General features: G+C 38.2%; 1 protein-coding gene across 1 annotated transcript in view; it reads left to right on the plus strand.

Annotated features, from left to right (window-relative positions):
* Positions 1-17,068, plus strand: part of LOC6050129 (putative uncharacterized protein DDB_G0286901) — a 194,498-nt gene that overhangs the window by 41,072 nt on the left and 136,358 nt on the right. The gene's annotated exons all lie outside the window — the stretch shown is intronic.

Below are 17,068 nucleotides of genomic sequence, written 5' to 3' on the forward strand. Positions count from 1 at the left end.
CGACGAATACCACAATTCGGGAATTCTTGTTTTTCTTCAAAATTTTGCACTAATTACAACCACACTTAACAAGTTGTTACAAACTTGCCACATCTCGACGAGTTTTCAGAACATGTGTACAGTTGTCAGCAAGACATGTCGTAAAACATGAGTCGACTTCACACGGCCTCAAAATGCTACAGCTTGTCATCATCATCGTCGTTAAAAAAGTTACTGCTGCAAATCGTCAACGTGAGATATTAACCGTCAACTGCCCTGTGACTTCAAAAATGTGTGGCTTAGTGACTCGATGGAAAATGTAGTAAATTTTGCTACTTCAAAAAATAGCTTTAATTTTTTTTGTTCTGTAACTTTTCCCCAAAGATTAACGATCAGGTCAACCAGCCATCGGCGGTCACACAGTTCTAAATGTAACGTAGGATGTTTCGCCTTAAAGCATTAAACGACACCATCAATCTCAATTCAAGTGGGGCAGCGCAACTGTAATCGATTTGGCGATTTTCGACTCTCTCTGATATTGGGAGGGCAGAAAAGTTCCGGATATAGCGTATGCATTTGAAAAGTAAAGAAAAAACAATGGGAAAAAGTTCCATTCCGGGACAATTTTCCTTATTTTTCCTGATTTCTAAAAAGAAAAAAAAATCATGGTAATATTACATCTGGGAAGGGGTACATCATTTATGTCAGAAAAAATGTGTAATTTTACCTCTGAAAATGTGTAATTTTACCACTATTCTCGTGTAATGTCGCTTTTTCAGTCTAAATTGCGGTAAAATTACATCATAAAAGAGGTAATATTCAACCTTCTAAAATTACAGAGGTATCATTCTCAACCAACGGTAATCGTTCCATGAACTCCAGCTAATTAAAAGTGTCCAACAGCCAGCCTAAGCGGACGCGACCCCCTGCCAACTCAACGAGTTCTCTCCCAGATTCGCAGTGCCAATTACGGGCCATTTGCCGGTTCAACAGCTCCAAATGGACGGGCCTCGCCGTACAATTGGCCACCGTCCTACCAAAACAGCTCGTCACTGCGTGACTGCGAGTCAAGTCTCGTCTCCTCGCAGCGGTTCGATAACTTTTACAAAAGCTCTCTCTCTGCCCAGCTGATTCGATTAGTGATTTCTACAACACCCACACCCGTTCAATGTCGGCTCAGGGCTGTTCGAGAGTGCGGTGGGGGTAAGAACTTAATCGCTGCTGCTCGGACGGGGGGGTTGGGAATGGGGTTCTGATGCTGCTGTGAGATGGAATTAGGGTGGTGACAGGTGACGGAAAGGAGGGAATTTGGGGGATTTTGGATGGTTTTCGACAAATCGTGCTGAAAAAATCTTCTTTTTGCAACTTGTTGCATAGACTACAAAATATTGCTTATAATGGAATAAGTATAATAAGTGCTTTTCCGTGCCCAGTTTCGTCCAAATTGCCAATCATTACGGAATCTGGGGAGGGCATCCTGCGTTCGTAACACCGACCCCGTAGCTAAGGACGATCACCATCGCCATCGAAATTCGAGATTCGATTCGATGCGCGCTATCAGGAGCCGGATCGATTAGGTCGCTTTTTGCGATAGCCCATGTCGATAAGTGATACTTGGAACGGTTCAGAAGCTTTGTGGATGGATTAGTAGGTTCTGGTTCTTGTTGAGGTTCTGGAAGTTCCTTTTCAACGCTAAATAGGGGTGGATTATGTAGTAATAAAAGTAAATCGATTGGAAGAAATTGCTGGTGCGATTGCAGGATGGTGTTGTACTTGCAGTTGTACGAGATGGTGACGATAAAAATTAATAAATGACGCACATGTGCTTTCCGGGATTACGAGGAAAGTCGACGGAGATTCGAAAGTAGAAGCCAAAACAAGTTGAATCTCCCAGAAGAAGGATGCCATCGATTAGTCTTACCAAGTTATCTCCTCTCAGCACAGAATTCGACTCAGCACTCTTCAGTCGATTTTTCCAGCTTGCAGCTACCGAAGCTTTCGACAGCAAGTTGAACTTTAAACGAATTGTTTTTCTCGGTTCGTTTCTTCTCGGTCTGGATGTGTCTGGCAGAACCAAATTAAGCTCGAAAACTTTCGGCAATTGAGCGAGTGAAGCGCAGACACTTTTTGCTGAACGGTGCACAAACAAATCTGGCAGCAGCAGCTTTTTCTCTGCAATTCTGGAAATTTGGAAAAGGGGGGATATCACACACGATGGTGGGTACGAATCCATCGATCCCGATGCAGATGAGCTGCAAGATTTATTGTCACAAACCAAAACAGAAGCTGACATTCGTTCGCGTCAGAACTGAACGGGAAACCGCACTGGAGGAGCACGGGGTTTGTTGAGAGCAAAATACTCTCAAATTTGAAGAAAATTTTTAAAATTGCAAAAAACAAATGCTCTTAAAATGTGAAGCAATTACTTTAAAATTTTAAAGTGATTTCCTTTTCCTTTTCCTTTTTTCTTTTACCTTTTCCTTTTCCTTTTCCTTTTCCTTTTCCTTTTCCTTTTCCTTTTCCTTTTCCTTTTCCTTTTCCTTTTCCTTTTCCTTTTCCTTTTCCTTTTCCTTTTCCTTTTCCTTTTCCTTTTCCTTTTCCTTTTCCTTTTCCTTTCCTTTTCCTTTTCCTTTCCTTTTCCTTTTCCTTTTCCTTTTCCTTTTCCTTTTCCTTTTCCTTTTCCTTTTCCTTTTCCTTTTCCTTTTCCTTTTCCTTTTCCTTTTCCTTTTCCTTTTCCTTTTCCTTTTCCTTTACGTCCAAGAAACTTTTATATAAAATGTTACGCCTTTTTTGATGGCGTACTCAGAATTCCGAAAAAAAAGTATTTTTCATCGAAAAAACACTAAAAAGGTTTTAAAACACTACCATTTTCCGTTACTCAACTGTATTTTTTTTTTTTGAAAAATGTCATTTTGAGGGAAATTTTATGTACTTTTCGAATCTATATTCACAAAAAGGGTAATTTTTTTATTTGAAACTAAATTTTTCATTTTAAAATTTCGTGTTTTTTTCTAACTTTGCATGGTTATTTTTTGAGAGTAGCAATGTTCTACAAAGTTGTAGAGCAGACAATAACAAAAATTTTGATATACAAACATATGGAGTTTGCTTATAATCATCACGAGTTATCGCGATTTTACGAAAAACAAGTTACGAAAAAAAGTTCAAAAAAGCAAAATATAGAGAATTTTCTCAGCTTTTCACAAAAAAAAAATTTCAAGAGTGGGCACTTATTAAAAAAAATTGAAAAAGTGCCACCATTTTCAAAAAAAAATACCTAAAAACTGGGTATAACTTGAAAACGGTGCCCTTTATCAAAATTTCACTAAAAGTACTTTATGATTGCAAATTTGATTTTACATCGAAAAATGAAATTGGCATTTAATGTCCTCTGAAACATATCAGAAAATGAAAAAAAATTGTGTTTTTTGCAAATTAAGTTTTAGTGACAAAAAGTGAAATTAAAAATTACCAAAAAAAATTTTTACCGTGTATCACATTTTTCCAGTGTAGTCCTTATCATTACCTACAACTTTGCCGAAGACACCAAATCGATCAAAAAATTCCTTCCAAAGATACAGATTTTAGAATTTGCATACATCATTTTTTTATGGAGAGCTTCCAAATTTGTATGGAAAATTATATGGACAAACTAATTATGCAAAATGGCTTATTTGGGCATACCGAAGGCACCAAAAAGATTCAGCCGGATTAAAAAAAAATCGAATGACCGAAATCTCAGAGAATTGTTTGAATATAAATACTAAAAACAAAACAAGAAAAACATAAAACAAGCGAAGTAAAGTTTTTCGTAGAACAAAAGTTGCTCAAAATGACCTCCTGAACTAGGGAAAAATAAAAAATTTCGAAAAAAAAATTTGCTATAGGTTTAATAATGAGCAAATTTTCCAGCCAATTTAACTTAATTTTTAAAAAAGAAAACGCATATCAATATTTGTCTTAAATTGTGAGGGAAATTATCTTCAAATTTGAGCATATTCCTTCCAAAATGTGAGCAAATTCTTCTTCAAATGTGAGAAAATGTCTCAATAGGGGCCATCCATAAACCACGTGGACATTTTTTAGAAAAAAAGACTCCTTTTTATTTAAATTCCTTTAAAAAAAATGAAGATAATTTCTTTAAAGATAATTCTAGCAAATTTCAGCTGAACAGTAAGCTAATTTCTCATAAAATGATAGCAATCTCAGAAAATTTAAAAAAAAACTCTTGAAAGTGAGAAAATTTCTCGTTAAATGTAAGCAATTTCCTCTTTATATTTGAGGAAAAAAAACTTTTATAATGAGCAAATTTTTCGTCAAATGTGAGCAAATTCCTCTTAAAATTTGAGGAGCTTTCTCTTTAAATGTGAGCACACTACTCTTAATTGTTTCCAATGCACGTTCACATTGCTTCTAAAGACAACAACAGTAAAAAAATAAGAATTTTAAATTTTGAAGCTTTAATTTTGTAAGGTTGAATATTACCACTTTTATAATGTAATTTTACCTCAATTTAGAATGAAAAAGTGACATTACATCAGAAAAGTGGTAAAATTACACATTTCCAGAGATAAAATTACACATTTTTTCTGATTTAAAAGATGTACCCCTTTCCAGATGTTATATTACCATGATTTTTTTTCTGTGTAGAATGAGGGTGAAACGTTTATTGTTCTTCTTCTATTGAATGTGGAGATCTCAAGCGGATTCGATTTGAAAGGTCGCCAAAAATCATTTTTTCAACAAATTTAAGGTCTTTAAAAGCATAGGAAAAATGAACTGTTAGATTATCAAAAAAATTTAGTAGTGTGGTTTAAACGTGTATTATGTGACCAATTTTTCAAAACATGTATTTTTTAAGGATTAAGCTTGAGAAACTGTGTTAAAAAGCAAACAACTTCGATCTCAAAATGTGAGAGGTTCAAATTTAGAGAGCAAAGGTTGTAACACAAATTCAAACTGCGTGAAGAAGTTTTTACTCTCGATTAGGAGAAAATTGCTCATGAATTTATCATCTCAACACGAGTTCAGATCAAATCGTTCTCAATTTTAAGAAAGTTTGTTATCCTCAAAATAATGTCAAATCAGTTTTTTTTTACATTTTGCTTTAAAAAAGTGTGTGAATCTCGCTTAAACTTAATCTGAGAGATTTCGAATCCCAATACAGAGCGAATCGCTCTCAATTTTGACTCAATTTTGATCTAAAAGAAGAGCAAATCGGAACCAGATTTCGGCACGGCGTTGGCGCTTTGCCCGGTGGTGCCATCTGCGGTGCGAACTGTTGTGCCACCGAGCTGCTGCTAGAGTCAATCCACCTTGGATTTCGGAGAACGATCGACTGCATTTCCAAGCACAGCAGTGATTGATTTTGATTTCGAGACTGCCAAGCTGGCAGTTTAGAGAGGAGGTTTTTTTTTATTTGCTGGAATTATTTAAATGAACTTTTTTTTGTTTTCACCACAATCCATCGTGAAACTTCAAACATATGAGACCGTTGCTCAATTGTACAGAAGAACACTTAATTTCTAGATCTTGTATGAAAATGAGCAACTCTTTTCCCTGAAGTGCACTCTGGAAAGGCCTCCCATCCGAATGTTATCCTGCATGGAGTTGCACACTGTAAGGCGTAGGAGCCACTTTAGAACGACCCAGTCAAAGAGGAAAAAAACGACTGCGAAAAACGAGCCAAGACTTTTCCCTCCACCCCTCCCTTCTTGGTGGTTTTCCCGAGTGCACTTTCCCACTGGCAAGGGTGCTGCTTGAACTTTAAACGTTCTGAAAAGTTCGCTTTTTCGCTCGCTTGAACAAACGACGACGTGAGCAGCGCTCGACCCGGGGTGGAGTCTTGTGCCAGTCTGTGGAGTTGAAGATATTTCAGTCGAGAAAGTGTCTCGACGGGATCAGGGTTGCAGTGTTGGCAGTTTTCAGTGGTAGGATTTGGCCAGTTGAAGGATGTCAAGATTTCATTTTTTTTAATATTTTCTGAGGCACAGTTGTTCAGCGGTACAATTGTTCAGCGGTACAGTTGTTCAGCGGTAAAATTGTACAGCGGTACAGTTGTTCAGCGGTACATTTGTTCAGCGGTACAATTATTCAGCGGTACAGTTGTTCAGCGGTACAGTTATACATCGGTACAGTTGTTCAGCGGTAAAATTGTACAGCGGTACAGTTGTTCTGCAGTACAGTTGTTTAGCGGTACAGTTATACAGCGGTACAGTTGTTCAGCAGTACAGTTGTTCAGCGGTACACTTGTTCAGCGGTACAATTGTTCAGCGGTACAGTTGTTCAGCGGTACAGTTATACAGCGGTACAGTTGTTCAGCAGTACAGTTGTTCAGCGCTACATTTGTTCAGCGGTACAATTGTACAGCGGTACAGTTGTACAGTGGTCAGTTGTTCAGCAGTACAGTTGTACAGCGGTACAGTTGTTCAGCAGTACATTTGTTCAGCGGTACATTTGTTCAGCGATACAGTTGTTCAGCGGTACAGTTCGACAAAAGCTCACTTGAACAATTGTGCAGAGTGAAATTCTTCAACCCTGCCGTCCTGAGACATAAACACTGGCCGCGTCAACTATACACCTTCTACGTCTTCAGAGTCTGTGGTTTTCCACCTCCGTGGAGGCAGTCTTTGAACTCAACGGCCAAGTTCCGCGAGGAAAGAAGGCAAACAATTTCAAAACCTCGCGAGGATGTTTGAGCACACACATTCCGGATGAGTTCCGTGGAGGGGCATCATAAACCGTCAAAAAGCGCACGCAGTACTTCAACGAGCCAGTCGTGATGCAGCGGCTTGGTTCCGAGAGGTGGACGTCCCCCCGGGGGGGAATCATGATATGCCACGCATCAGCAAAGTGGGATATTCATCGCGATAGCATCGTGCGGGGAGGATTTCCCGGGACACGCCTTAAACTGAGGACGAGGGTCATGAGAGACTGGTTTGGATTATGTTTTCGTTGAACGATAACTACTGAACCGCTGAACAACTTGTTCAGCACGTTGAGTACAAACATCGCAGCAGTCACCCTGCCTCTTCAAATTCGCCAACCCGCACTAATCTTCACCCGGCACAATTCCCGGAGGCTTCGCACGAGGGGCGGTGGCGGCGGCCGGTAATTTACAGCAGGTCACGCGAGTTAAACTAAACGTCTTCATTACTTCGTCACGATTCGTCAGGATCTGGCGGCTCGTTTCGAGTGTGAGTGTGTTTCTTGCTGTGCGAGTTCATACGTCGTGGCATTGCACATGGCTTCCATATTTCTGAACCAAGATCTGCTCGCGCCCGGAAATTGATGAAGAGATCTGAACGACGACGATTCGGCAGGGACAGGAAATCTGCCGGAAAATAACGACGTAATGACTGGGTGCACAGAGGAGAGCGCGAAGGTTCGCCAAGTGTAACCGTCATTATGAGATTACGGTCGGCATAAATTTCTTCATCAAGGTCAGGCCACGGGTTGCTATCTTGCCCGGGTTAGCTGCACCGCGTCAACGTTGTGGCAGCTTGACGCATGGATCCCTGTATCCCTGAAGAAGACCACAAAGCCAGTAGCAACGTTGGAAAAATACTCAAATTGATCCAACGTGTCCTATTAAGACGTTCGAAACGTCTGAAACGTCAAACTGACGCTCGCGGCAAGCGAGCACACCACCTGAGCGAGCTGCTCACCCAGTGTGAGCCCCCACCTTCTTGTTCTTCGCCAAGAAGAAGATCGATTAACTCGGCGGCCCCGAGTTGATGGCATCAAGCAACAGAAAACGCGCGCGGTTCCTTTGAGAGTCGGACGGCGGCGGCGGCAGCTATCTCTCACCAGCAAGGATGACAGCTGGATACGGGTTCTTGTCTAGGCTCTTGATTGAAACATCATCGCAGGTGTGTGCTCGAACCCCACCACGCCCCCTCCCGCGGGAGTGGTTAAGGGTTGAGTAATTTTGAAGCAATTTTGGGTGAGGGGTTCCCACGAAAAAGTAATTAAAATGTCAAGTTAAGTTTTGAGAAAATCGAAAAAAAGTAAAGATTGTGGAATTCAAACTCATTTTTTAACTTATTATTTATGATGAATCAGTGACTTTACAGTTTGAACTATGATAACCTAATACATATTGTTTAAATTGTACAAATGTAACAAACTTTCACAAAATTAAAAAAAAACAACAGCAACTGTCCGTTTCATTCAATTCAACATCGCAGGTAAAAATTCTCTTTCCAACTGACTCGTCAGCACTCGTCGAGGGCCTCTAATCCCACTGAATATTTAGTAAATCTCCTGTCCTCCAGCGCTTTAAGGTTCGACAAGGCAAAAAAAATAAACCTTGCGTTTATACAACTAGCGTGAATTGAAACCTTTCTTACGCCTTAGCAAAAAAAAAATATCTTTGATTTTTTATATTTTGACAGTTTATCAACTCATAACAAAAAAAACGGTGAAATTTGAATGCGATAAGACAACTAGCAACTTTTTTTATTTCAAGTGTAAGTGAAGAATTTTTCCACGAATTATAAGAATTAATTGTAATTCTATTTACATGAAGAAGATTCGATATTTTTTTCAATTTAATCAAAAAATCCATTTGGCTTCAACGGTTCGTTCATACAACTTTCCATATGGGTAATTCTCTACCAACTCACACGAAATCGGGAAAAGTTGCCCCGACCCCTCTTCGATTTGCGTGAAACTTTGTCCTAAGGGGTAACTTTTGTCCCTGATCACGAATCCGAGGTCCGTTTTTTGATATCTCGTGACGGAGGGGCGGTACGACCCCTTCCATTTTTGAACATGCGAAAAAAGAGGTGTTTTTCAATAATTTGCAGCCTGAAACGGTGATGAGATAGAAATTTGGTGTCAAAGGGACTTTTATGTAAAATTAGACGCCCGATTTGATGGCGTACACAGAATTCCGAAAAACGTATTTTCATCGAAAAACACTAAAAAGTTTTAAAATTCTCCCATTTTCCGTTACTCGACTGTAAAAATTTTGGAACATGTCATTTTATGGGAAATTTAATGTACTTTTCGAATCTACATTGTTCCAGAAGGGTCATTTTTTCATTTAGAACAAAATTTTTCATTTTAAAATTTCGTGTTTTTTCTAACTTTGCAGGGTTATTTTTTAGAGTGTAACAATGTTCTACAAAGTTGTAGAGCAGGCAATTACAAAAATTTTGATGTATAGACATAAGGGGTTTGCTTATAAACATCACAAGTTATCGCGATTTTACGAAAAAAAGTTTTGAAAAAGTTACTTTTTGCGTTTCTCTTTGTTTCGTCGTCCGTGTCTGTCGCGGGTGACCATGAACGGCTATGATCGATGACGACCAACTTTTTCAAAACTTTTTTTCGTAAAATCGCGATAACTCGTGATGTTTACAAGCAAACCCTTTATGTCTATACATTAAAATTTTTGTAATTGCCTGCTCTACAACTTTGTAGAACATTGTTACACTCTAAAAAATAACCCTGCAAAGTTAGAAAAAACACGAAATTTTAAAATGAAAAATTTTGTTCTAAATGAAAAAATTACCCTCCTGGGTCAATGTAGATTCGAAAAGTACATTAAATTTCCCATAAAATGACATGTTCCAAAAATTTTTACAGTCGAGTAACGGAAAATGGGAGAATTTATAAAACTTTTTTAGTGTTTTTTTCGATGAAAAATACGTTTTTTCGGAATTCTGAGTACGCCATCAAATCGGGCGTCTAATTTTACATAAAAGTCCCTTTGACACCAAATTTCTATCTCATCACCGTTTCAGGCTGCAAATTATTGAAAAACACCTCTTTTTTCGCATGTTCAAAAATGGAAGGGGTCGTACCGCCCCTCCGTCACGAGATATCAAAAAACGGACCTCGGATTCGTGATCAGGGACAAAAGTTACCCCTTAGGACAAAGTTTCACGCAAATCGAAGCGGGGTCGGGGCAACTGCTGTGTGAGTTGGCGGAGAATTACCCATATAAATTTGACAGCTCATACAAAAATTGTATTTAAATATTGTAGAATCTCTTGAGAACGGAATTTCTAAAAAATTTGGTGAAAATGTTTGGATTTTAATGAATTTTTCAAATTATTACGACTTTTCTCATGATTAATATTGTAAAGCATGTACTGGGCTGGGTCACCAAATGTCCATTTAAGTTTTAAAAATAAAAATAGTGCATTAAAAAATAGTTTCATAAAAAAATATTTTTAAGACCAGGGTGGCTTTAGTAGGAACTGTGTTTTTTTATGACACAAAATCTCTCATCATTTTCTGATGAATATTATAATCTTTCTTTTTGTGTGTACACGAGAACCATTTTAGAAGCCGTTGTCAAGGAAACACAAAATACTGCATAGAAAATTTAGAACTTATTTTTGAAAGATATTGCTACACTGAAAAAAAATGATGATAATATTATATGATAATAAAATGTGTAATATTACATCAGGAATTGGGAAGTATTTATGTAATATTACTCAAAAAAGGGGTATTATTTAACCTACCAAATTTTCAACCTTCTAAAATTTAACTTTTTTCTGTGTAAGTAAAAACCTTCAACGAAATGCAAATTATCAATTCCTACACTTTTTCGAAATAATCAAATATCCCTTGTTTTGAAAACCACGAAAACAGGCTAAATGTTATTTAATTTATTCTACTGACTCTTCCTTTGGTGACTTGAAAATGGTTTTCGTTTAGAATGATTTCAGCTAATTATTCGGATTAGGTATAGCAGAATGAGGAGAGCTGAATTTTAAATTCAGATATTAGCAATTGCAAAATTTCATTGACTATTTTGTGTCAAGGGGTAAAATTTTGTGCCATGGTTATTAATGAAATGGTCACAGCTAAAAATGAACAATAAGGATTTCACCAGAAATAAAAATATATGATAGGTATGAAAATTAAAATAAGAACCATAAAACCAATGCAAATAAAAAATCAAAAATTTCAATAATTCCAGCAGGACGTAAACGTCATTTTGAAAACTTACTTTAGATTTAGTAGCATCTGACGTTTTACTTGCAGATGTATTAGTGGGATTAAATTTCTCACAAAAATCATAAAATTTATATTTTCTCTTTCGAAATTCACTCTCAGTGAGTCTCACTACTCGCAGATTGTGACTGTTTGTAAATAAATTTACATTTTTTTCAAATGCAGTCCAGACTTGATTATCTGAAGGCCTTGGAAAAAAAATCAGTTCAAATAGTCGAAGAATTTTTAAATCCAAGATGGCGGACAAAACGGCATTGTAAAAAATGCGTTGTGTAATTTAATTCAATAATATTTAATCTAATTTGATTAAATTAACTATTAAAAGTAAACTTAAATGGGATCGCAAAATTCGATTTTTTTGTTAATAGAAAAAAAATAAATATTTTTTGTTCATGAATCGATTATCCGAATTTAAATACCCTTCTGATAATCGAAACCTCGGATAATAGAGGATTCGGATAATCGAGACTGGACTGTAAACCTTAATTTGTAAGAAAAAAAAAAACAAATACACTCAAACCCCGATGGTTTGACACCAACTGTTGTCAAACGAACGGGGTCACGTTTTAGTTTGACACCCCTTTTACACGGAGTTCACACATACTACTAAACGTTTGTTTTGATAGTGTGCGTGAGCGCCGTGTAAAAAGTGACAGTTCGTCACTTTTTAGTTTGATTTTGACCAATCAACGGGGTACAAACTAAAAAAGTGTCAAACGAAAAAGTGACCAACCACCAGAAATCCACAATATATTTTTTTTTATAAAATCGATCGTTTCCGCGTCTTTTTCGACCATTTCCAATACTTTTCGCTAGTGAACAAAAGACAACAAAAGAATCCAAACAAAACCCTGCCATGCGACGTTCGCGGGACTCGCCAAGATAAAGTCAGAATTACATAAACGATTCCAGCGTTTCGTTACCTTTCCTGCGAAGCCCCTCGGCGAAGGGATCTTCTTTTTTTCGCTTATTTCTTTCGTTCTCCTTTTGTTTCTTTTGTCTTTACCCACCAGGTACAAGAGAGACAGCGAGAGTACGCTCGCGAGCCTCGAATCTAATCCGTAATTATATTCGATTTATTTATCTTTCTCGTTTCCTCTTGCGTTCGGCTTGACCTTCCGGGGTGGTGGTGGTGGGACGCGGCCAAAGGATTTGTAACGCGCTTGTCGTCAACTCGTCGAGTTTTGTTTTCTTCTTCGGTGAGTCCTTTTTCAAGAGAGCGGGGCTTTCTGAAGGGGCGTAAACGGGGCGCGTAAGCAAACACACTTTTTTGACGACAATCGGACCACTTTTGGAGGAGGAAAAAAAGAAGTGAGATCTTCCGGACGGGATAAGGCGCTTGATTTATCTGATGTTTTGTTTTTTATTCGTTTGTTAGGTTTTTTTTTTGGTCGCACCTAGAACAACACTCTTGGGCCGACGAGGGGCTTATCTCGTTAGAATCTGACTTTCGTTTTCGTTCGTTCCCAAGTAATTTATTCAGGCGAGGATTTCGGTGTGGTACTCACGGTTGACTGCGCGCTGTCGAAACCCCGATGCCCCGAGGGGTCTCAAACGTTGGGCGGTACCGGTTAAGCTGAAAGTCGTGAAGTTTACGATCGCCCGTATTGTCTTTATAACTAAATTATCGAAGGCTTCAAGTGGCGTTGATTGGCAATCCCTCGACAGCCCCCGGGCAGCACAGGTAATCGATTGAAAACGCTTGACCTTTAAGCCCCCTTCCCTTGGTTGGATCAATACCGATTGAGCCGTTCCGGACTAGTCCGGACCAATCGATAAACTGTCATTTAGCGGCCGCTTATTGCTGTTTAATCAGCTTCTCCTGCCAGCGAGAGTTGTCCGAGACTTGTACAATCCACGCTCAATTGAGTAATTAAGATGGACAGGTCCCGTGGCCGTGACCGTCCAAACTTTAATCTGACCGAATTCGGCTGGACAGCTGGGCCGAGAATACTACATTCCACGCGCACGTCCTGTCCATCATCGAAAGTTGGTGGTTGGAGACGTGTACGACCGGTTGGAGGTGGAATTCGAGGCTGGTGATCAATTAGTGATGACGGGGTGTGAGCTGAAGGTGGTGTCAGCCAGCTGAACTTGAGAGCAAATAAAAAAAAATACAATACTATGACCTGCGAAGCCATTTTATGTTATTGGTTCACTCATACAAGTCAAGCAAAACAATGTAAATTGGCCAAATTGAATTGTAAACAAAGATTCTATCCTGCTCATGTCAGTTGATGTTTACTTTGTTTACATTTTGACATTGGACCAATTACATTATTTTGGTAGAAGTCTCCATAAGGCTTTCTAGTCAGAAATTTACCAGCACAGTCAAAGTATGTAGTATGTAATGTATGTAATGTAAACCATGGCAGCTGCGGGTTTGTTTGCATCAGATCTGCTTTCTCTTTCTAGCAAAAGTTTGCGATTTATAGCTTCCGTCCGATGACAGCTAACATGATTCACAGGGACTATGAAAGCTCGAGCTCGACCTTTGTTTGCATCAGGGCACTGTAACGAGGAGTTAGTCTATTTTGAGTTAAATTATATTTTCTTCATTGGGCCAAAGTTCGAGCCAAATTAAAAACTACATATTTGATTTTTATGTTTATAATCGTTTAAGTAAAGTCTTTCAAAATCTCACATGTATCTAACAATTTTCTTTTTTTTACTCTCTTTCTAGGTAAGTCAAGATGTTGTCAAGTCAAGTCAAGACTGCTGAAAATGGATCAGGCAAATATCAATCACGGTTAACCTTAATTTTCAAACATTTTTCCAAAATCACTATCTCATTATTTTTGTTACATAACTAATAATAAGCTTTCTGTCAATATAACTTAGGTGGATTTGTTGATTTTTAAAAATCCACAAAATAGTTGAATTCGATTATTTACGATTTAAAAAAACTTATTTGAGGGTTATTTTGAACTAGTTCCGTAACGAGGTCAGCCCAGCTGCGCATCCAAATCGGTTCTTATTCCCCGTCTTTCCCTCCCGACCATTTTTCCGGAAGATGTTCCGCAATTTTCCACAACGCGGTCACGAACCAGCAACCGGTCACGTCACGTAAAGTGAATGCAAATTCGCAATTATCGAAACTTGCCGAGAAAAATAAAATATTCCCCCACCCCCTGATTTTCCACCAAGAAAAATGTGGGGAGGGACCGCCACATCTAGTGGGTGTGCGGGGCAGTTTTCTTCGTGGAATCCGGCCAAAATTCAATTTCTTTTTGCGGGAAAAACAAAATCCCGGCCGGTCAGAGGGAGCCCACACTCGCACAAAATACATAATCTGACGTGACAATTTTTCCCGAGAGGGGCGCACACAGCAGAACAATAAAAATAATAATCGTGGCCGGTGCTGTTGGTGTCCTTTAAGGGGGGGGTTGGGGGTAAGCTTCGAAAGATAAGCAATTTTAAAATTTTTGAAAGGGGGCTTCTTGGGCACCGTCGTCTTGTGATTGAAGCACGTACCAGCGGACAGGGCATGGTGGCGAAATCTTTAGAAAATTTTCAGTTGATTGACAAAAAAAAATAAGTGCATTCACAAATTATATTCTAAATCAAAATTGGAAAGTTGTTCAAAGTTCCCAAAATTTACCTGAATTTCATTCCTCAGAATGCCATTCCCCACAAATCATGAATGGCCTATTCCTCAGAATTTATGTCACCAGAATAATTGTTAATTGTTCTTGAGAAATGCTTTTGTTTTGTTTTTTTTTTTCAAATGAATGTTAATTTTTCATGTAAATAATGAAATTTCGTCATTTTAAATTTTTAATTATTCATTTCTTTAAATCTTAAAATCTTAAAACTTTCAAAACTCTCAAACCTTCAAAACCATAAATCTATATACAGCAATTCCCCACGAAAACAGCATGGAAAAAAACAAAAGTGCTCGGATCGGGCTCAAACCTTTTCTGGGGGTTCCCTGGCCGAAATAATTAGACCCGTATTTTTTTGTTTGGCCATTAGGGTGACCTACGCCGTGTTAGGGTGGTTTGAAAAATGACCATTTTCGTCGGTTTTCGCAAAAAACACTTTTTTCGAAAAATCAAAACTACTCGCCATTTAAACCGATTTCAATTGTCTTACACGCAAATGAAAGGTGATAAGTTGGCCTTTCAAAGAAAAATAGTAAGAAGTTTCAAAAATCTAGCCTAACATGAAAAGGGCGTATGAAACTATAAAATGCCGTTTTGACGGTGTCTGGACCAAAGAGCCAATGTCTGGAAATATTTTTATCGGATTCCCTTGACATTTTTTTCATAACATATTAAAAATGGGAGGAGTTCATTAACAGGACTCCGAGATATGATTTTTTGAAGATAAAATCCGTGTTTTTTGACGCGCCGCGCGCAAAAACCGGAGAATGACGAAATTGGCAAAAAATCAACTTTTTTCACTAAAACTGCGATAACTTCAAAGTTTCAGCGATGACCTGTACATGTCTGGGTACCAAAAGTTGCGTCTTTTAATTACGAAAATTTTGGTACCCGAACATCTATAGGTCATCGCTAAAATTTTAAAGTTATCGCAGTTTTAGTGAAAAAAGTTGATTTTTTGCCAATTTCGTCATTCTCCGGTTTTTGCGCGCGGCGCGTCAAAAAACACGGATTTTATTTTCAAAAAACCATATCTCGGAATCCTGTTAATCAAAGGTCCTGATTTTCGGCTCAATGAATAGAAACCACTCACTCATCGCCTATCCATTCGTCGCCTATTTCAACCCGCTAGCATTCATGAGCGAATGAGACACGCAAGCAGCCAGCGAGTGGCCCGAACTGTTCACTCAGCGAACAAATACATCGTGAAAATAATTGCCTACTCCGTCGCTCGACGACACTCACACACTACCATGCTCAGCGAAGAGCCATTCTCACAAAATGCCAGCGCGTCACTCTCAATGTCTTCACGTCCTCAGTTTGCCATCAATTTGATTTTTTCTTTGTGGAAGTTTCTTTGAATGGTGTCTATAATGTTATGAAATCAATATAAATGCACAATTTAATTGATAACATTGATTTTAGGCAACCCAAATCAATGAGTATAACGCAGCGCATCAGAGAAAAAATGTGTTATGTTCAGAGTGATCGGTGACGTTCGGTCTGCCTGAGCCGTTCGGAGACTGAGCCGAACAGAGAGAGAAGGAGAGTAAAAAAGAGAGTGTTCGGGAGCGAATGGTTTGAAAGCGACAAACGGTAGGAATTCATCAGGGCAGTATCGCGTCGCCTGCTATTTGTGCTCGCGAATGGAGTGGTTGATTTTGAGCAATCAGGACACTTGCTGTTAATGAACTCCTCCCATTTTTTAGTATGTTATGTAAAAATGTCAGGGGAATCCGATAAAAATATTTCCAGACATAGGCTCTTTGGTCCAGACACCGTCAAAACGGCATTTTATAGTTTCATACGCCCTTTTCATATGTTAGGCTAGATTTTTGAAACTTCTTATTTTTTTTCTTTTAAAGGCCAACTTATCACCTTTCATTTACGTATAAGACAATTGAAATCGGTTAAAATGGCGAGGAGTTATGATTTTTCGAAAAAAGTGTTTTTTGCGAAAACCGACGAAAATGGCAATTTTTCAGACCACCCTAACAAGGCGTAGGTCACCCTAATGGCCAAACAAAAAAATACGGGTCTAATTATTTCGGCCAGGGAACCCCCAGAAAAGGTTTGAGCCCGATCCGAGCACTTTTGTTTTTTTCCATACTGTTTTCGTGGGGAATTTGCTGTATATGTATTTTCACATCTTAAAAATTTCAAATTACATTTAAAAAAAGTGGTAAATTCTTATAGATTTTATAATTGTCGTAAAAATTAACCCTCATTTAGGAAACAACAACGAAATGGTTCTGATTCTGGTGAATTTCTCAATCTGGGGAACAGAATAACGAGAAACTGTCCACTCTTGACTTCTGAAGGATTGCATTCATCGTAATTTTTTGACACAAAATATCAAATTTTTAAATTTGCTTTAAAAAAGAAAAAGACGTTACTTTTCCATTTTTTACATTTTTAACTTAATTTTTCAAATATCAAATTTTATACCGTGAAGCTCAACAGTTTTTCTAAACTTAAAATATAATTAAACGTTTTTTTTAATCGTA

The sequence above is a fragment of the Culex quinquefasciatus genome, chromosome 3, assembly GCF_015732765.1.
Source record: "Culex quinquefasciatus strain JHB chromosome 3, VPISU_Cqui_1.0_pri_paternal, whole genome shotgun sequence".
NCBI classification, from domain to species: Eukaryota; Metazoa; Arthropoda; class Insecta; order Diptera; family Culicidae; genus Culex; species Culex quinquefasciatus.